The sequence below is a fragment of the Lycium barbarum genome, chromosome 12 (assembly GCF_019175385.1).
Source record: "Lycium barbarum isolate Lr01 chromosome 12, ASM1917538v2, whole genome shotgun sequence".
Classification (NCBI taxonomy): domain Eukaryota; kingdom Viridiplantae; phylum Streptophyta; class Magnoliopsida; order Solanales; family Solanaceae; genus Lycium; species Lycium barbarum.
Window position 1 is genome coordinate 30,488,548 of NC_083348.1, and position 22,823 is coordinate 30,511,370.

Here is a 22,823-nt window from a genome sequence, read left to right on the forward strand (position 1 = left end):
TTGTGTCTTGAAGCTTGGATTTTAAAACTGATTTAATAAAATAGTACTATGCAGTCACTATTTAGTAAAAATGAAGTGGCTTTAGAATCTGGAAAACAGTGTTTGTGAGTTTAGACCTTCCCTTGTCTCAACTTCGCTAAATCTGATCTTTGTTAGCAATTTTTCATTCCTTTTAGTGACATATTTGCTTTATTTGTCGACACTGTTCTAGCATAACAAGTTTATGCTTTAAAAAATGAGTTTTTTGAGTTACTTGTCAAGTTGAATGAACTGTGTATGGATACTGTCCATATACTGAGTGTATTTTAGCTTGAAGATTAGAATTTGACATTCCTGTTGCGCTTTTAGCCGTTAAAATATGATACATAACTAGGCTAAGTGTTTAATGACTTGATTTGTGAACTATGCATTCTCAGTTCTTTTTGTGAAAAAAGAGATTTCAAAGGATTTTAAAACATGTTTAGAGCCTGGTCAGTAAACTTGAGACTTTGAAAACTATGTAAGTGTTCATACTGTTTCAAGAAGTGCAAACTAAATGGCCTTGTTGACTTTCTTCTTGTATAAGTATCTTAATAGGAATAAGAAATGGATTTATTATGAGTCTTGTGAAATTTTGAAATGTGGAAATTATATAAGTGAGTTTGGTTGTAAAATTGGAACCTTCCCTGCTATAACGGTTCCAAAGAAGTATTTTGTTTTTATAGTGAAAGTACAACCACGAGTTCCGTGAAGTCGCCTTTGGAAAAAAATGTAAAATAAATGCCAGGAGTGGCGGAGTTATGATATGCATGCAATGACAATTGATAATTGCGCAAAAGTAAACACATAAACAATTAAATCAAATATACCCACATTATATTGGAATCCTTATGGTTAGACCCTTTAAGTCCCCAGTAGAGTCGTCATCTGTAACGGTTCGCATTTTCACGGGCGGGGTTAGCCCTCAGAAAAGCTACTTCGAAATCATTGGTGCTCTTTCGGACTTCATTTTAAAAGAGTCGCCACCTAATTTTTAGGAAATTAGGAAAACCAGTTTTGAAGGGTTTATTCATGAACTATGAAAAAAATCCTTCTTAATCCAAAATTCTAGGTAGGGGTTCAGGTTACTCCCTCGGGAAGGTGTTAGGCACCCTAGTATTAAGGATCCGTACTATACGGTTGACCTTCGAATTCCAATGTGTGAATATTTGCATGAACTATTTATTTGGTGTTTATTTTCCCGAAAAATCCGTCATATTTGCATATTATTTTTTGAAAAGAATTAAATATATTCCCTTCACATATAGGGTATTTAAGTTCGGATTTATAATATCCGGATACAATTAGTTCCTTTCACATATAAGGATAATGTTATTTTGTTAAGGTAGAAAGTCCTTTAAAAAAACGTTTGGGATAAATGCAATCTATTCATGCTTAGACTAATACATGATCAGGATTAGTCCGTTTTAGTACGTTTTTTAGAACACCTTTACTTAGGACTTTACTCATTTTTTAAGAAAAATAGTTTACATGGATTTGCAAGAGTTGGTCTATGTAATAACAATCTATCATCTTGATCCCAGAATTTTATCTTTAAAACCCATTTTTTTGCTTATATAATACAAGAGCAAGATTTGTCATGGGCTTAAGCCCCAAATTACGCCCTTTCTTTCAAAATGATTAAAGCTCGCTTAGTTTTGGCCTAAAATCCATTACTTTCCTTCAGTTCCTGGGCTAAGCCCAAAATGTATTTTGTTTTACTTTGTCTGAAAAAATTTGGTTAGATGGGGCCTGAAATATAATCATTCGGGTTGGGCCTTGGCCCTCAAACTCTATGATTTTCCTTAGTTTATTTCCAGAAAAGTAATGTGTATAGATCAATACAAAAATGAATTGCACCTATATATGCCTAAAAACCATTTTTTTAGATTTTTTGTTTAAAAGGACAAAACTCGTCTCTGTAAAGCATGTTGTTCACACATTTTTGAAAAACCATACTTTTGTCTGATTTTAGTTTAAAGCGACATAAGTCATTTCATAAAAGCATACCATTTGTACAGTTTTGAAAACCCAATTTTTTTTTCGCCTGGAATAAAACAAGATTTTTGAAAAGGCGTTTTTTCTTAGTTTTACAAAGATGAAGTCTGGTTTGAGGAAAAGATGATAGCAACGCGTTATTTCTTGTAATGATGGGACCGATCCCTTTATTTCCCATATTACACTAGCCATTTTTATCCCTTTTTGGAAAATGTTTACGCTAATCCGGGTTTTAAAAAACGCGTTTGGGGCCTAAGGTCTAACTAAACGGAATATGCACCATTCACCTAAGATGCCTAATTCAAATGTAAAAGATTCCAATAATAATAATGTGAGTTTATACAAATACAACTTTTCAAATAAGAATAAAATTGGCATGCTGAAATTAAAGCGAAAAAGGAGATAAGTTAGAGGTGTACCAAACCCTTTAAAAGCCATTTTTACCCATGGTTGGGCCTTCGTGGCATTCTCATCCATGGCTGGGCCTTTAATAATATTAGCTTCCCTTTCTTGGACTTAACAGTTTTGAAAGAATATTCCTGTTGCGCCTTTAGCCCAACAAGCTGGTTGGACTCTGGACCAAGTGGCCGTGTAGTAGGAGGGGAAAAGAAAAGGAATTGGATTAGCATAGGTTTACTAGATCTAGTATTATCAGAATTATATATACATATATGTGTATACATATACATCCCCATTTTTAATCTATGTTTGATGGATATATATATATATATATATATATACACACATATACTTCCCCACTTGACCACAAGTGCACAATTAAGAACTTGATTGTATATCATTGATTCATTGAAAAACCTCAAACCACACTATACCAATGGGAAAAGGTTATCACCACCCCTATTCTCGAGATTGCACAAGTTCAAAGGGGTTTTACGAACCCCAGGCTTGGCTGGATATCGGGGAGTAGCTAGAACTATTACCCCAAACCTCTTCAAACTCTCAAATAAAACTAGTGTTGCCATAGTGCATAACCATAGTCTCAAAGTTGGGCACAAGTATCAGCTTATGGGAAGTGTTTTGAATACAAAGTAACTTTAAAATGAATTCAAAATCAAGACAGAAGACTGAAACAAGTATGGTAATGTAATGATATACATTTAATATATATAACACTTTCAGAACACTTAGTCAAATAATTAGCCCAAACAAGTTATACTCTTTCATTTTTTCATATACGCCATTGTCTATGGTTGGCCTATTTTCCCATAGGTATGCACACAGCATATCCATGATATACACGTGGTATGTATATACCAAGTGTATACCATATGTATACTCCCCTTTTTTATAAGTTTGTGTATTGGATATGTCTAACCACACTCTTACATGTCCAACTACTATACAAAAAGCAAAATTAATCAAAGTCCAACTTTAATTTTCATGCACATCAAAATAAATGATTTATGTACTTCATGTATTAGCAGGGAATTAGAACTTGTTTAAAGTGGTAACATGAAGCACAATAGGAGAGTATAAGCAAAGGGAAGATCCTGTAACTTATAATCACATTAAAAAGAAGTTGGAGCATCAATAGGACTAGACCAAACAACATCAAGTGAAAACTGAGACTGTACAGTTTCCTATTTGCAAAATTTTTTTGTTTTAATAAAACAGTAGCAGGATCATGTCATAACAAAGCTTTATACCAGTTACCACTTAAGATAGAAAGGGTACAGAATAAACTACGTATGCACCAATGAATCCCCCCAAAAAGGGCATAAAGTTCAAAACCCAATCTTCATATATTCAGACTCTTTTGAACTCCTAGCAGATGACATTTATTATCAACAACCACAAACCAGTTTATTGCTTTTAGAAACAAAACGAAAGACCGCATTCATTACTCTTAACCTCCTAAGTGCATCCTAACCCTTTTTACCTTCCGGCCCTTTGTAAAATGATGGGATTTAAGGAAGTCATATCCTTTTAGGACAAGAATGTTCCCCATGGTATATAGATTGGTCATGACACCTCTCATTTGGGGGTGGATACTATGAGTCAAGCTAGGCTTGGCTCGTCTCTGACCCTTTTGAGGTGTCTTGAAAAGACCATTCCAAACCAAGTGGCCCATGCTGCCTTTAAGAATACCAACCATACCCCCAAGATCAACATCAGACCAGTTACCATTTAACTCCATTAATTTTAGAGCACAGACACAATACATGGGTTATTCCATCCTCCTAATTCTATGTATAACAAGATTTTTTAGACACTAATGGCACAGAATCAATTATTACTAGGCAAATCACAGTTTTGTTCTTTTAACCTAAGTTATACTATAATATTCAGTACAGTCTAGGTGACACAAATTAGTTCAAGAAATGAAAGATTTTTTATCAATCTATGATTAACCAAGTGTTCATTTCTAAGTTCAGACCAAGCTAAGTGCCGTCACATGACCAACTCCACACATAATCACCATACCAACTTTAAAACACATTCCTCAGGAAGCAAACAACATATCAGACAAGTCAAACCTCAGGAAAAAAAAAACATGGGTCCAAACACTGAAAGAGCAACTCACCTCTTTAGGACTTAATTAATGGCAGTTTGACCTCTCTAATCATGACAAAGACATGACAGACACCTACTCTTTGTTTCAAACCTAGTTTTAGGCAACATGAAATTCAAGAAAAATGCCGAAAGGATGACAAAGATGTAACTGACAACTATCCCTCTATTCTAACTTAGCTTTAGGCAACAAGAAATCACAAGAATTTTCCCCACGGCATGGCAAACCACCCTTGACCAATTACCAACTCTCGCTGAACTCCACAGCCATGAGAACAAGATCTAAGGAGTCAAGGAATCCTTAGGGTCCTAAAAGAAGGGCAGGATAGGATGAGGTCATCACCTCCCCATCCCTTTACTACACCTTACTTTCAGTAAAAAGGGGATTAAAGGCCCAACTGGTCATTACCTCCAGTTCATGCCTAAGCTCACCTTTTACTCTCCCAAAGCAACCTCAACCCCTTTACCCCATCCTCCTACCAAATACCCATCACAAAAAATTTATGGACAAGGATGGTTTGACAGTGCCCACCCCCTTAAAATGAGTCTTACCTTGACCCCTAATTAATCACATAAACTAAATAGTTTCTGGTCAACTTCAGCTTTAAAACCATACTATGTGAAGCAATATTGAATAATTTTAGCCATTAACACTTGAGAAAGTTGAATAGTTAAATCACTTAAGAGCTTTAAAAAATCAAATTGAAAATCAAACTTTAGGTTCAAAGCAGTTCCATTTCCAATTGATCAAACATTTTTTAGACAGTTAAAGGTACATAAGGATTCAAATTATTCTTTTAAAGCCACTTTACACTTCTTTTGAAAATTCAGACATGAACCAGATAAGAGAGAAAGTCTGATAATATGAATGCACAGTTTGAACTCTATTAAAGTGAAACCAAACATAATACTTAGTCCCGCTAATGGCATAAGGGATTCCACTTCATTTAAGAGTAATCTCAATTGATTTTATAGACCTTATTAACTCCTAGTGGACCCTTTGACACCTTATCATCTTATGAGTGCTCTCGAGTCTCAAACTTCATATTAGACTTCTTAATCTTACTCTAGGATGTTACATTCTTCAAAATTACCCCTACTACACAACATACAACCATTCAGAATCATTTGACTAGCTTGACCACATTCAAACAAACTTGGAAAAAATTCAAACTCAACCAAAGACTTCCTACAGACCTGTTTAGGTTCTTTGAACTCTGTTTTAACCTAATCATGACCCCTTCCCGTGTTTTACCCCAATCACAGCTCATGTCCCTTAGTTGGCATCAAGCAATTATGCAGGACCACAAAAGAACATACTTAGGTAGAAAAAAGTCACATTCTTATTCAGAAAAAAAAACAATCACTTCAAATGCTTCAAATAGATATCACATCACCTTAGTGTTCTACTATATTCAACAAGATTAGTATTAGCTTAAAAATTCATCAAATTACTATCTTTACTTATGTGATCATATCCGCATCCGATTTAAGCATTGAAAAACAAAGGTAGAAACCTTCAACATCTAACAGAATACATGAAGTCTATTCCAGTATATTTAAACAATCATTACATTATTTAGGCATACACATTCAGTCTACTTCAAAAGACCACTTATTGCTGTCAAAAACGGTTTTGAAAATAAAAGGAGTAGCCTCCACACTTAAAACAAGCTAATACATCTTGATTAATGCCTAATCAATGCATAAACTCAACTGAACAATAGGCAAAATAGCAACTAACTACCATAAATAAGTTATTATCATTTAAACTAATACTAAACAACACCAAATATAAGTAAATAAGATAGAATGTTACCTTTTTATGGTGCAGCCCCGGTCAAAAATGAATTTGAAAGTCTTAAGTGCTTCCACAACCCACAACTCAGCCACACAGCCTCAAACAAAAGAGGGAAAATAAATTTTTTGACTAAAAAAGACCTCACAATAGTGCGGCCTTAAAATATTTTACTAATGGAGGCTTAACATTCAAAGTCTTAGCCTCTCTTTGGATTTCTCCAAAATTTTCTAACCTCTGGAACCATTTCAAATTTTTTAACTTTACAAACTCATATTTTTTCTCCCAAAAATCCTTTTCCTCACTTTTTAAACGTCCAGACCTCCTGTTTTAAAGGGGGTTGAGGTTCTATTTATAGAACACCAAAAATCTCCTAATACTTCAAATAAACAATGTGGGACAAATATGTTTTCCCCAAAATTGCTTTGTAGGTCTTTATACGGATGGTCAGATCTGAGTCTTTATTGACTCGTGCTGACCCATCTTTGGTCCACCAATAATATTCACGCAAGGTACTGTCACGACCCGACCAGAGTCGTGACGAGTACCCGATACTTGTACCGAGCACCCCTTAGCTATCCTGTATAAGCAGTGCCATATTTTTTTTTTTTTTTTTTTTTTTTTTAAACATTAACATTTGCAGTAAACTTTCTAATATCGCGTTACACCAGAACGCGGACCATTCGGAATAAAATACATTAAACTGCGCATAGCTGACTGTGTATATCTGTCTACGAGCCTCTAGACATAGTACATTTATACATAGAAAGGGCCGAGTACGGTCGCGCCCGAAAATACATACACAAAATAGTACCAATGATATGAGGCTCCGGAACGACTGGAGCGCTGTACAATGCTACAGATGGAGCCCTAGAAACCCGGTCCGTGTACCTGCTGACCTGCGCGGCATGAACGCAGCGTCCACAAGAAGGGACGTCAGTACGCATAATGTACCGAGTATGTAAGGCATGGAAAACAGTTCAAGCAATAACATAAAGTACGATCAATAATAATATCACAGAGTCATAGCGCGTATAACGAGGCAAGAACTTAACCTGTACATAGGGAGGCCCCTCTTTAGGCCGGCTGTCATGTAGGCTTTTCTTTTCATCTTTGAAACGTTTCTTTTCATAGGCATAGGAATCAACATTTTTATATTACTTATTCTCGTGTACAGAAAACAGTACATTTCAGTAACGGTATCTTTCATTTACATTTACAGACGCCGAATACAATCGGCTCCCCCAACCCCCTCCCCAACGATGACCCAACATATTACATCACATATGTATCACACATTATATATATATATATATATATACAGACGCCGCGTACGGCTCATCCCATATCCCGCGTCCGGGCATCCCGCGTCCAGGATGGAATCCAGCTGAATCAGGTGGTGATATAACAGTGGCCCTTCCCTTTTTCCCCATATACACATACATATACATTTACTTATCTTTTACGCATATACATGTCTCATATACAATTACTTCATCGTATATATATATACACATCCACACACGTATACCCGCTTTATATACATATATCATATGGGCACACAAGAGAGCCAAGGAAACTCATGTATCCATCGGAGTGACATAAGGTCGATGATCTCCAATTACTTTACGGAATGTTAGTGATAGCTTTGTCTCACCTTGAAGGAACAAGTATTCTAAAGTGAGACTATCAACGGAGAGTAGGGTTACGGTAACCAAAATTGACATCGTAGGCATTTTAGATGACAGTCATGGGTTTTGGAATCTTAGAAAATAAAGTTATAACTAGAAAATATAAATACGATTTAAAAATTAGTTTATCGCTTTCATGTTTACATAAGGTACTTGGCTTAGTCATAGGGTCGTTTTGGTCGTACTTATCATAGCTACATTCCCTTACCCGACATTGTCATTATCATTATCATCATAGGGGCACTCCCGTTGGAGTGGTCATAGCACTTATTGCTTGGTGACGGAATCGGGATCGAAGGCCCCCTTTGGATACACTTCAAGCACGTTAACCAAGACTCTAGGAAAATCCGAGAGCAACGGGCCCACCTCGGGCCGGACGAGGTAGCGTATACCATTTACCCATATTACGTGTCATAGCATTACTTGTATGAGTCTTGGGGTGATCGGGTCCCACTTAGGCAAGTTATAGGGGTCTAGAAGGTCATTTCATCATTTTGCACACTTTCTACTTCAATTCAATTGAACGAAAAGTTGAAAACTTTAAGTGCGGATTCCGGGGATTAGGGGTGTCCCCGAGGCTCGTACCCGACTTCTTTTAGTTAAGACATGCCATAGAAAGAAGGGTGAAGCCTTACATACCTCTTTTCGCGTCCTTTGCTACTCCGAATTCACGACACAATCTCGTCAAAATCTGCAAATTGGTCAAGTTTACCAAAACTTCTTATTAGAATACTTAGTGTTGAAATCCTAAGGGAGTACTTGGCTACCGAAATTTCGGCAGCACTTCCTCTGTAAATACATCATCCTCGACATTTAACTTAGTCAAATTCTCATCAAGCACAATCCGGGAATTCAAACCCGGCCAAACTACTAACATAATTCAACAACCACACTAGTAATTCACATATTCCATTCAAAGTACATTATAACGATTTCCTACTATCGTCAACACCTTCCGACTCCAACGAGCACAATAACAACTTCATAAATATATATATATATATATATATATATATATATATATATATATATATATATTCCAACAACATTATACCAATACCATTACATACTATCCATGCAAGAGCATTATTTCCAACTTACACAAACTTCCAATCACCAATACTTCACCAAACTTATTGAGTCTTTATTTGCAATATATGATCTACAACACAACAACTAAAATATTAAATTCAACTTGCCCCTTATCCCTTCACAATTCAACACATACACACGATTATACATGCCTTATACACGGCCTAACATCAAGCACACCTACACGGCTTCAACCTTAGTAGAGTCATTCAACTTTCATCATCAACATGGCATTCATAACAATAATAACTAAACATTAGATAAAATGATTAACATACAATTTCTACACACACAATCATGCACCACACCTCACGGCCTCCACCCCCACTTCCCTATTCTTCACAAATTTCACTCACTTTGCATACTACAACATGCATAATTATTCATAACATGAAAAAAAAGGGCATAAGTTCTCACCTTGCTTCTTCTCCACTTCTTCACTTGACTACACTTCCAACTTATAAGTATTTGTATTGTTCTTGCTCCAATAAACACTCCATCTTGTTAAGCACCCCCTACTTAGTTAGAAATAATTTTTGAAGGAATTTTTGTCACTTTTTCTTGGAAATTTTTGGTATGGCCGAAATGCCCCCTTTGTTGGTCTTCTCTTCAAGCTTCTTGATCCTTCTATGTGATAAAGATGAAAATATGAGGTGTTTATCACCCTTTTATTTATTTCCACATGGTTTAATTAAAAGAGAATTTGGGCTTGGGCCATTTTTTGCTTGGCATGGCCGGTTGGGCTTCTTTTTTGCTTTAAAAATTTAAGCCCAATTATATTTTGGGCTAGTCCTTGTAATTCTTGAAAATAATTTGCCCAACTTCCAATTTTGCCCTTCGTGTTTCTCCATATTTCCATGAGTCATACCTCGGATCCCCTTTTTTGCTCTTGACCTTTCTCACTATTTTCTCTTCTAAATTTTCCACACGCAACTCATGTGCCAAACAAGATAAAATGTGGCCTTGCTTGCCGCCTTCCTGCGATTGCCTTGAATTATCCAATTTCACAAAACGCGGGATATAACATCCTCTCCCCCTTTAAAACATTCGTCCTCGAATGTTGAACTGGCCTCATTGCGTATCATATTATTTCGGGGAGGTTTCCTTTGTAGATACTTCATGTCGCTTAGCATGTCCATTTTAGAGGCTTAGGTTACCCTCAGCGATCTTTACCGTTGTGCTCCTTCCTCCGTGGAGTCTGCTGCGTCTATCCCTTCACTATACATGTTACTGTATGTCGCCATATTAGGAATTCCTTGCCTTAGACAGTGTGGACTCAATATTGGTCCCACCCTGCGACACCTGTACTTTTCTCCTTCATTCCCAAGGCTTTCTGTTGTCATGGCTTTTCTTTTTCTGTTAGCTTCATCCGTCTCAGCCTATATGGCTCGTATGGGGTTTCTAACCACTTTCCACACCCCAACTTACTCTGGGCTGCCTAATTTTTCACTCGTCTCTTGTTTCCTCATTTATGAAATTTTCAGCATATTTCCCAGGGGGTCACCCATCATGGAATTACTCCCACCTGAGCACGCTTAACCTTGGAACTTTAATGCATTCCGATATCTCGGCGTCAATATTTTTACTTCCGCTTCCCCGTACTACTTAGGTCACATAATATGGAACAAGTTGAGGTCTCGGCAGTTTTCGAAACGTCCGCGTCACACGTCTTTTCCTTCATTTACGGTTCTGACCTTCGCAATTTCCCGTATTCGCCTTTTTACCTATGCGTATGACCATTTTTCGTCCAAATTCTCAGTGTGTTCAGTAATACAGAGGGCAGTATAGGAAAAATAAAATTTGAGTTAATTAACACACGTCTATCACAGAAAATACTGAAAAATACCTGTGGCCGCGTCTGCGGATGGTTCAGGGTCCTGTCGTCCTGTCAGTGCATATAGGCGGTGTGGAGGACCGGCTGAACTAGGTGCTCCTCCCCTACCTCGGCCGCGGCCTGCTGGAGCCTGAGAAGTCTGTCCACGAGGGCGCACGGTCGACGTCGAACCGATCGCTGATCCGGCTGGCTGAGTTTGGCCTCCTCCATCCTTTAGCGGGCAATCGCGTACAAAATGGTCAGTCCGACCACAGGAAAAACAACCACCGGTGTCTAAGTAGCACTGCCCAGAGTGTGGCTTGCCACACCGAGCACATCGTGGTGGGGGAATCCCCGTCCTGCCGGAATCAATTCTGTACTGGGAATCCGAAGCTCTGGCACCCTGACCTGGTCCTGAATAAGTAGGGCGATCAAATCCCCTATCCACAAATCGAGGTGGGGCACTGGCCGCTGATTGGCCTGAATACCTGGATTGCTCTTGTGCTTGCCCCCCTCTATACTCGCTTCTAGCCCTGGAAAATCTGCCTTTTTTTCTGGAACCCCTTTCTGGATAGCTCTCCTCTCTCCGTGGCTGATACTGCTCTTCCAGATTTTGGGCGTGGGCCTGGATGCGGGTAATAGTCATCCCATCTTGGAGTGAGGCCGTCAAACACTCCTTAACCAAATGTGGCCCAAGCCCGCTTACAAATCGGTGCACATGGTCTCCCCTATCGGCTATCAGGGCGGGGGCATACTTGGCTAGCGAGTTGAAACGAAGACTGTATTCCCGAACGCTCATATTTCCCTGTCTCAGGTTCAAGAACATATCGGCTCGAGCCCGTCGAACCTCTGGCGGTAGGAAATGTCGTAGGAAAGCCTCAGTGAACTCCTGCCAAACCGGAGGGGGTGCATTTGCTCCCCTCGATGATATCCAGTTACCGTACCACAGAACTGCCACATCCCGCAGCCTGTATGAAGCCAACTCTACGGACTCCGTATCCGAAGCATGTATGATCCTCAGAGTCCTCAGCATCTCGTCTATAAAACCCTGCGGGTCCTCCTCTGGCTTCGATCCATAGAACTCTGGCGGCTTCAGGGTAATAAAGTCTCGGGCCCTTGCGCTTACCGCCCTGCCGCCTGTGTCCACATCTTGCCGCTGAGCTTGTGCGGCGACTAGCTGGGTCAATAACTGGATGGCCTCTGCCATCTGCTGGCCCGGAGCTGCTGGCGGCGGAACTGGAGGTGCGGGGGCTGGAGCTGGAGCTCTTCCCTGCTCTGCCGGTGCAGGGGGTGCAGGAACAGTCTGAGGGGGAGCTTCATTGTGAGATTCTTCTTCGTCTAGCTCCTGTTCAACTCTGCGGGCCGCTACCCCCTTGGCTTTCTCGGCCGTCGTAGCCTTTCTCTTCGGCGGCATTACTGAAACCATAACATCGGTTTTAGAAAAGGAGCATGGAAGCCTGGTAACATAGCTCTATCGCACGATTTCAGAATACAAAGAAGGTCACATTTCCTAAATGCCCTGTAGCCTCCCGTCTATAAGTGTGGCGCGCTACACACCCATAGACAAGACTCTACTGGACACGGCTCGTAGACAAACCCTAGGACCGAACTGCTCTGATACCACTTCTGTCACGACCCGACCAGAGTCGTGACGAGTACCCGATACTTGTACCGAGCACCCCTTAGCTATCCTGTATAAGCAGTGCCATATTTTTTTTTTTTTTTTTTTTTTTTTTTAAACATTAACATTTGCAGTAAACTTTCTAATATCGCGTTACACCAGAACGCGGACCATTCGGAATAAAATACATTAAACTGCGCATAGCTGACTGTGTATATCTGTCTACGAGCCTCTAGACATAGTACATTTATACATAGAAAGGGCCGAGTACGGTCGCGCCCGAAAATACATACACAAAATAGTACCAATGATATGAGGCTCCGGAACGACTGGAGCGCTGTACAATGCTACAGATGGAGCCCTAGAAACCCGGTCCGTGTACCTGCTGACCTGCGCGGCATGAACGCAGCGTCCACAAGAAGGGACGTCAGTACGAATAATGTACCGAGTATGTAAGGCATGGAAAACAGTTCAAGCAGTAACATAAAGTACGATCAATAATAATATCACAGAGTCATAGCGCGTATAACGAGGCAAGAACTTAACCTGTACATAGGGAGGCCCCTCTTTAGGCCGGCTGTCATGTAGGCTTTTCTTTTCATCTTTGAAACGTTTCTTTTCATAGGCATAGGAATCAACATTTTTATATTACTTATTCTCGTGTACAGAAAACAGTACATTTCAGTAACGGTATCTTTCATTTACATTTACAGACGCCGAATACAATCGGCTCCCCCAACCCCCTCCCCAACGATGACCCAACATATTACATCACATATGTATCACACATTATATATATATATATATATATACAGACGCCGCGTACGGCTCATCCCATATCCCGCGTCCGGGCATCCCGCGTCCAGGATGGAATCCAGCTGAATCAGGTGGTGATATAACAGTGGCCCTTCCCTTTTTCCCCATATACACATACATATACATTTACTTATCTTTTACGCATATACATGTCTCATATACAATTACTTCATCGTATATATATATACACATCCACACACGTATACCCGCTTTATATACATATATCATATGGGCACACAAGAGAGCCAAGGAAACTCATGTATCCATCGGAGTGACATAAGGTCGATGATCTCCGATTACTTTACGGAATGTTAGTGATAGCTTTGTCTCACCTTGAAGGAACAAGTATTCTAAAGTGAGACTATCAACGGAGAGTAGGGTTACGGTAACCAAAATTGACATCGTAGGCATTTTAGATGACAGTCATGGGTTTTGGAATCTTAGAAAATAAAGTTATAACTAGAAAATATAAATACGATTTAAAAATTAGTTTATCGCTTTCATGTTTACATAAGGTACTTGGCTTAGTCATAGGGTCGTTTTGGTCGTACTTATCATAGCTACATTCCCTTACCTGACATTGTCATTATCATTATCATCATAGGGGCACTCCCGTTGGAGTGGTCATAGCACTTATTGCTTGGTGACGGAATCGGGATCGAAGGCCCCCTTTGGATACACTTCAAGCACGTTAACCAAGACTCTAGGAAAATCCGAAAGCAACGGGCCCACCTCGGGCCGGACGAGGTAGCGTATACCATTTACCCATATTACGTGTCATAGCATTACTTGTATGAGTCTTGGGGTGATCGGGTCCCACTTAGGCAAGTTATAGGGGTCTAGAAGGTCATTTCATCATTTTGCACACTTTCTACTTCAATTCAATTGAACGAAAAGTTGAAAACTTTAAGTGCGGATTCCGGGGATTAGGGGTGTCCCCGAGGCTCGTACCCGACTTCTTTTAGTTAAGACATGCCATAGAAAGAAGGGTGAAGCCTTACATACCTCTTTTCGCGTCCTTTGCTACTCCGAATTCACGACACAATCTCGTCAAAATCTGCAAATTGGTCAAGTTTACCAAAACTTCTTATTAGAATACTTAGTGTTGAAATCCTAAGGGAGTACTTGGCTACCGAAATTTCGGCAGCACTTCCTCTGTAAATACATCATCCTCGACATTTAACTTAGTCAAATTCTCATCAAGCACAATCCGGGAATTCAAACCCGGCCAAACTACTAACATAATTCAACAACCACACTAGTAATTCACATATTCCATTCAAAGTACATTATAACGATTTCCTACTATCGTCAACACCTTCCGACTCCAACGAGCACAATAACAACTTCATAAATATATATATATATATATATATATATATATATATATATATATATATATATATTCCAACAACATTATACCAATACCATTACATACTATCCATGCAAGAGCATTATTTCCAACTTACACAAACTTCCAATCACCAATACTTCACCAAACTTATTGAGTCTTTATTTGCAATATATGATCTACAACACAACAACTAAAATATTAAATTCAACTTGCCACTTATCCCTTCACAATTCAACACATACACACGATTATACATGCCTTATACACGGCCTAACATCAAGCACACCTACACGGCTTCAACCTTAGTAGAGTCATTCAACTTTCATCATCAACATGGCATTCATAACAATAATAACTAAACATTAGATAAAATGATTAACATACAATTTCTACACACACAATCATGCACCACACCTCACGGCCTCCACCCCCACTTCCCTATTCTTCACAAATTTCACTCACTTTGCATACTACAACATGCATAATTATTCATAACATGAAAAAAAAAGGGCATAAGTTCTCACCTTGCTTCTTCTCCACTTCTTCACTTGACTACACTTCCAACTTATAAGTATTTGTATTGTTCTTGCTCCAATAAACACTCCATCTTGTTAAGCACCCCCTACTTAGTTAGAAATAATTTTTGAAGGAATTTTTGTCACTTTTTCTTGGAAATTTTTGGTATGGCCGAAATGCCCCCTTTGTTGGTCTTCTCTTCAAGCTTCTTGATCCTTCTATGTGATAAAGATGAAAATATGAGGTGTTTATCACCCTTTTATTTATTTCCACATGGTTTAATTAAAAGAGAATTTGGGCTTGGGCCATTTTTTGCTTGGCATGGCCGGTTGGGCTTCTTTTTTGCTTTAAAAATTTAAGCCCAATTATATTTTGGGCTAGTCCTTGTAATTCTTGAAAATAATTTGCCCAACTTCCAATTTTGCCCTTCGTGTTTCTCCATATTTCCATGAGTCATACCTCGGATCCCCTTTTTTGCTCTTGACCTTTCTCACTATTTTCTCTTCTAAATTTTCCACACGCAACTCATGTGCCAAACAAGATAAAATGTGGCCTTGCTTGCCGCCTTCCCGCGATTGCCTTGAATTATCCAATTTCACAAAACGCGGGATATAACAGGTACAACACAATACAGCAAAAAATCAACCATAATAATCAATTTCGACTAAGTAAATTCAAAGAAAAGCAAAAGAATAAAGTTTCATTACCGATTCGGGTAAGATTCGAGTAAATATGACCTCAACATTAATTACTCTACACAGAAATGACACTGCAAAGCTGCGTGTCTTACACACGCACTGTAAACTTTAATTTTTTAGACGAGAGAGAAGAATATTTTGCAGGCGGCGCTAGGGTTTTATCAAGAAAGAGGAAGAGAGAGAAAGAGAAAAAGGGTTTTTCCTGAAAACAAAAGGCAAATGAAAAAGAAAAGGGGGGATATACCCCTTTAATGCTTTGAACGACCTGGGCCGGGTCTCAGCCTGGTTTGGGCTAGAATCGGTCCAAATTTTAAAGAGTAAAAACAACGGGGCATATACTAGTATGCGGATACAGGTAATTAAAAGATTAAAATTAGTAATCTTTTAGTTATAGACAAAATTAGGACATATTTATTTTGTTTCATAAAAATAGTTTTAAAATGGACCAAATTATGTGAATAGGCCCAAAATTGCGAACAAAGCCCATAATGTATTTTGATCCAACTAATCATTTCAATTGTGGCCAAATTTTGGCCTTAATTGATGTTAATTTAGCATGTCATTTCAATCATAGCCATATTTGGCCTAATTACCAGTTTTAAAATTTTAATTACATTATTGACCTTGATTAAGTTAAACCAAGGCCATTAAAAGGCTAATTTTACAAAATTGACCCAATTTCCTTGAACCATGAATTGGTCAACTTAATAGGGGCCATAACAAATTAATTCAAACCTATATTTGCAATAAGGTCGACTTAATTAACTAATTAAAATATTTATATATAATTATACATCAATTTTGACCAAACACACAATCATGCAAAAAATTAAAGATTTATGGGGGAAATGTAATTATTTAAATTACTCAAAATCCATGGATTAAAGGGAATAAAGTATTTTCTAATATTTAAAATTTTAATAATTTAGTAATAATTATTATTTAAAACAAAATTCCCTTTCCTCTTTTATTAAATCAAATAAGTACCTTATTAATGTCATAAAATTCCAATTAATTTCTAAACAAATTTGCGATGTCATGAAAAAACCTTTGTGATGTTATGAAAACCCTTCCTCAATTTAGAGGAGCAAAATATTGTTCTGAGCAATTTTATAAAATTATTTAAACCTTTTAAGGTGCATGGCTTATTTTATTTATTTTCCAAGGACTCTGAGTAATTAAAGTAAATTATTAAAAGTAAAAAATTATGTGTCAACATCAATTAAAATCCCAATTTAGCTTAATCTTGAGTTAATCTAGTAATTGATTAGTGGGTATTGATCATCTAGACTTGAATTGCACATTCCACCTTAGAATTTTCCATTTTACCCTTGTGGGCCCATTTCCCAACTTTCATAGGTTGGATTTGACCTAATTTAGAAGCTTAGCAATATAGGTACTATTCTTCTTCACGGTTTTTAATCTAGATTACGTTTATAACTAGACGTTGAGTGATTGGTGACGCTACGAAAGGGCAAGGAAAAGGTGTGGTTGTTCGTGGCTTTTGTTCGGCATTCCAAGTGGGTTACGACATACCTTATGGTTAGACTTTGGTTAGTAAAGCATATGTAGAGTTGGTGATTGTCGGAGACATAATGTTACACCTTCGGGTATAAAGATGAGATGGATTCTTAGGTTGGTATTGCTGTTGACTATGGCTCGTCGCCTTATTGTGTTCTATTCAGTTGTTGCCTTGTTGTTATTTGTTGTCTTGTCACCACGTGATTGATTCTAGAGTAGATGCTTAGGGATTGTATTATGATTTGGAGAGCAAATTCATTATCATTGAGGTTGTTGGAAAGGAAAGTAAAGTAAATTTATGATATTGATATTGTGATTGAGATATGTGTCCATGTGTGGCACAATTGATTTGATTTGTTATCATCATTCATTGATATTATGCATTGCACTCATTCTCATATTTCATGATACTATGATATGAATACTTAACGATTTATTCATTGTTGTGAGCCCGTATCTCTCAGTTATTGGTTATTGACTTGTGCAGAGAAAGGAATTGATATTGATCTTGGTATTGGGATAGGTGTCCATGTGTGGCACGGTTATTCATTAATATACTCTTGTTGGCATTGATATCATGCATGCATTCATACTCATATATTGGACCAAGTTGTACGTTCTGCAATGCTTACTTGGATCGGGTTGCGCGTACCACAACACTGACTAGGATACGGTTGCACATTCCGCAACACTGATTTGGATCGGGCTGTACGCCGTAGAAGGTACATGGACTTTGCGGGTCCCCCATGGGTCATGACTGATGGAGCGTAGACATCTTTCGCCCGGAGCATGTGTGTATCATTGCATTGGATTCATATTGCATTCACTTATACATCTAATTTCTGGTAGTGGTTATTTATTATATTGTATGGTGTTCATGAGATTTGACTCCCTAGTTAGTTACTGATTTGAGATCATCGTGTGCTTGATTAATATATACTTGGGAATTAATAGATTCGAGGATTAGAGACTTTCTTCTAGGTTAAGACTTGAGGTTTTGGATATTATTGTTGGCGGTACTAAAGCTTTTGGTTATTATGAGGAATTGTGGAAAACTTGACAAGACTTGGACTTAGATGCTTCACTATAGACTTTATCTAGATATAATTCATTAAAGGTTTCTTAGATATTTTGGTAATTGAGCTGTTGTTCTTGGATATGTGTTTATGCTTTATACTTGATTGTGAGCATGTCTATTCTTTAGTCTCTGCCTTTATATATGTTAACTAACTGTTGTCAGCCTATGATGCCTACTTATTACGTGTTGTTTGTACTGACGCTACCTTGCTACACTCTTTTTCGGGGTGTAGACTTGAGACAGGTTCCCCTTCCACCACTCGAGACTGATTTCCGTGGCCTAGTTTGCGAGCTTCTAGGGTGAGTACCTGACGAGTGGCTTCCAGTATGCTCATCTATCCTGTCTTTATTTTCTTCCATTCATACAGTTGTTTTAGCATTTGAAATTTGTATTTTCTGGACATTACTTAGTTGCTCTTGTACGAGTCAGACCAGTTCTTTGAGGGTTGTATTTATATTCCGTACTTGTGATTATTTATGATTCAGACTTTTACTTATTCTACTCTAGTTACTTTATTATGGTTGAATGCATGCATTGGTAAAAGGATTCGCCTTTCGAGGTGTGAATGGTAGGTTCCCACGTGACTTAGTGAAATTGGATCGTGACAATAATATAGTAATCTAGCTAGCCGGCCAAATATATGGCTCAGTGTAACTCTCCAGTCATAAGACCAGGCATATCTCTCTAGTGAAAAAGTTAGGTGTTACACCTCCTAGCTTTGTACGTTGAGATTCGCTAGATGTTAGTTGTTCCATTGTGGACACTGGAGTTATTGTCGAAGATATATGAGATTATATGTGCGTATCTTGTGGTTACGATGGTTTAAGCTCATGCAATAGGTCATGGAAGAATTGGAGAACAAGTGAATCAAGGAAATGAAGTTTCTTAAACTTCGGGGAAAAGTTGGGCAAGAATATCTTTTAGCATATTAAGAATTTTGGAGTGAAACAAAAGCCTAAAATGAAGTTCTTGATGTCTAGTTTCCAACGAAACAATCCGCGCATCGATCCGACATCGAAATCAACCGTTATTTTTGTGTATATATTCGGGCACGGCAGAACCCGGCCCTTCCTATGTATTTGTGTGCTATGTTTAGAGGCTCGTAGACAGATATGTACAGTCAGATGCTTTGTACTTTTATTCGTTTGGGGTTGTATAACATGCTAGCAGATTTTATTAACACCTGATTATGGTTATGCTATTAATGATAGGAGTAAGTAAAGAAACAACGGTATTACCAATCTGGCCCACTTAGTAATAAGAATGAGATACGAGTTAGGGGGTGCTCGGTACAAGTATCGGGTATCCGTCGCGGTCCCTAGTTGGGTCGTGAAAATCTCAATAGTGGCTTAACTGAGGATCTTCATATTGCCGTTCCTTCACTTGTAGATTCAATGATGAAACTGTGGGGTCATTGATGCTAATACTTGCATCTCCTGAATCAATTGGCCGTACACCGAGACTTGCTAACCGATGAACCTCACGAACCATTTCTCGCTTTTCCGAAGGAACTCCACATAAACTACCCATCGATCGTCGGCTAAGTGCATCTGCTACTACATTCGCCTTCCCTGGATGATATAGAATGTTCACATCATAATCCTTCAGTAATTCTAACCATCTCCTTTGCCGCAGGTTCAACTCCTTCTGTTTGAAAATATATTGAAGGCTTTTGTGATCCGTAAAGATGTTCACGTGCACACCATATAAGTAGTGTCTCCACATTTTCAATGCATGAATGACCGCAGCTAGCTTAAGAACATGAGTGGGATAATTATGTTCATGTTTTCGCAACTGTCTCGAAGCATAAGCAATAACTTTTCCATTCTGCATCAACACACATCCTAATCCCACACCGAAGGCGTCACAATATACTACATAGCCATCTGATCCTCCTGGAAGTGTTAGCACTGGCGCTGAGGTCAGCCTGTTTTTCAACTCTTGGAAGCTACGCTCACAGGCATCACTCCACTGGAATTTAGCCGACTTCTGGATTAACTTTGTCAATGGGGCTGAAATAGATGAGAAGCCCTCTACGAATCTTCGATAATAACCTGCCAAACCCAGAAAACTACGAACTTCTGTAGGCGTCGTAGGTCTTGGCCAAGTCTTCATAGCTTCTATTTTCTGAGTGTCGACTCGGATACCATCATCTGAAATAACATGACCTAGAAATGCCACAGATTTTAGCCAAAACTCGCACTTCAAAAACTTTGCATACAATTCCCGATCTCGAAGAACGCCAAGTACAATTCTTAGATGATCTGCATGTTTTGATTCTGTGCGAGAATATACCAGGATATCGTCGATAAACACTATCACAAAAAGATCCAAAAACGGCCTGAACACATTATTCATTAAATTCATGAACACCGCCGGGGCATTCGTCAACCCGAACGACATTACTCGAAACTCGTAGTGACCATATCTTGTCTTGAAGGCAGTCTTGGGAATATTTGCTTCCCTACTTCTCACCTGATGATAACCCGATCTCAGATCTATCTTGGAGAACCATTTAGCACCTTGCAATTGATCGAACAAGTCGTCAATTCTAGGAAGGGGATATCTGTTCTTCACCGTCACTTTGTTTAGCTGTCTGTAATCAATACACATTCGTAACAAACCGTCTTTCTTCCTTACGAACAAGACTGGTGCTCCCCATGGCGAGGAACTAGGCCTTATAAACCCCTTCTCAAGTAAATCTTTTAGCTGTGCTTTTAACTCTTTCAGTTCTGCTGGAGCCATTCGATAAGGAGGAATAGAAATAGGCTCGGTGTTTGGTAATACATCAATGGCGAAATCAATCTCCGTTTCTGGAGGAAGGCCTGGTAACTCGTCGGGAAACACATCTGGGAATTCATTCACTAACGGGACAGACTGGAAAGTTGGCACTTCCGCTTCCGTGTCATGAACCCGAACTAGATGAAAAATATAACCCTTAGCTATCATCTTTCTCGCCTTAAGGTAGGAAATAAACCTACCCTTTGGGGAAACTATATTACCCTTCCACTCGAGTATGGGCTCTCCCGAAAATTGGAATTGAACTACCTTTGTCTGGCAACAAACATTATCATAGCATGATGCCAACCAGTCCATACCTATAATTATGTCAAAATCTATCATCTCAAGTTCAATTAGATCATCCCTTGTCTGACGATCACATATAATGACTACACAGTTCTGATATACTTGCCTCGCTATTACAGGATCACCAACCGGAGTGATTACCTCGAAGGGTTTAATTGGCTTAGGTCTTACCCCAACACAATCAGCGATATACGGAGTAATATATGAGACGGTAGAACCTGGATCAATCAGAGCATATACGTCACGGGAAAATATAGTCAAGGTACTTGTGACAACATCTGGGGAAGACTCAAGATCCTGTCGCCCAGCTAAAGCTACACACGGGACTGAACAGCACCTGAAGTGGATGCTCCCCCTCTACCTCTGCCTCTGCCTGCTATAGTCTGAAGAGTCTGTGCTGTCGGGCGCGCTGAAGAAGACCCCGCTGCTGAACCTGTGGGCTGAGTCCCCGCTCTATCTCTCGCTGAAGGGCAATCTCTCATCATATGACCAACCTGCCCGCAAGCATAACAAGCATCCGAACCCTGACGACACTGTCCGAAATGTAATTTGCCACACTGGCTACACCGCGGTACTGGAGGTCTCCTCTGGCTAAAGTCTCCCCTAGACTGCGAATCTGAGGCCCTCGAACTCTGCCCCTGGCCTGACTGAGTAGAACGATCAACCCTCCTATCTGAGAATCTAGGAGGTGCACTAGTCACTGACTGACCTGAGTGCCTAGAATATGTCTGTCTCGGTCCCCCTCGGTACTCACTGTTCTCCCCCATAGATCTAGCCCTTTTACCTTGTCTTCTGTCACCATCACGATCACTTCTCTGCTGTCGTTGTCGTTCCTCGAGGTTCTGATCATGGGCCTGTATCCGGGAAATATCCATCCCGTCCTGTAAAGAGGCTGTTAGGTAATCTCTGAACAAGTGTGGTCCTAAACCACTCACAAATCTATAGACTCGGTCTCCCATGTCAGCCACCATAGTCGGAGCATACCAGGCCAATGAGTTGAATTGCATACTATACTCTCGGGCACTCATGCTTCCCTGTTTCAAATTCAAGAACTTGTCCGCTCTAGCTCGGCGGACTTCAGGTGGCAAGTAGTGACGAATAAAGGCATCTACAAACTCTTGCCACACGGGAGGTTGTGCATTCTCCACTCTTGTTATCACCCAATTCTTATACCATAGTATCGTCACGTC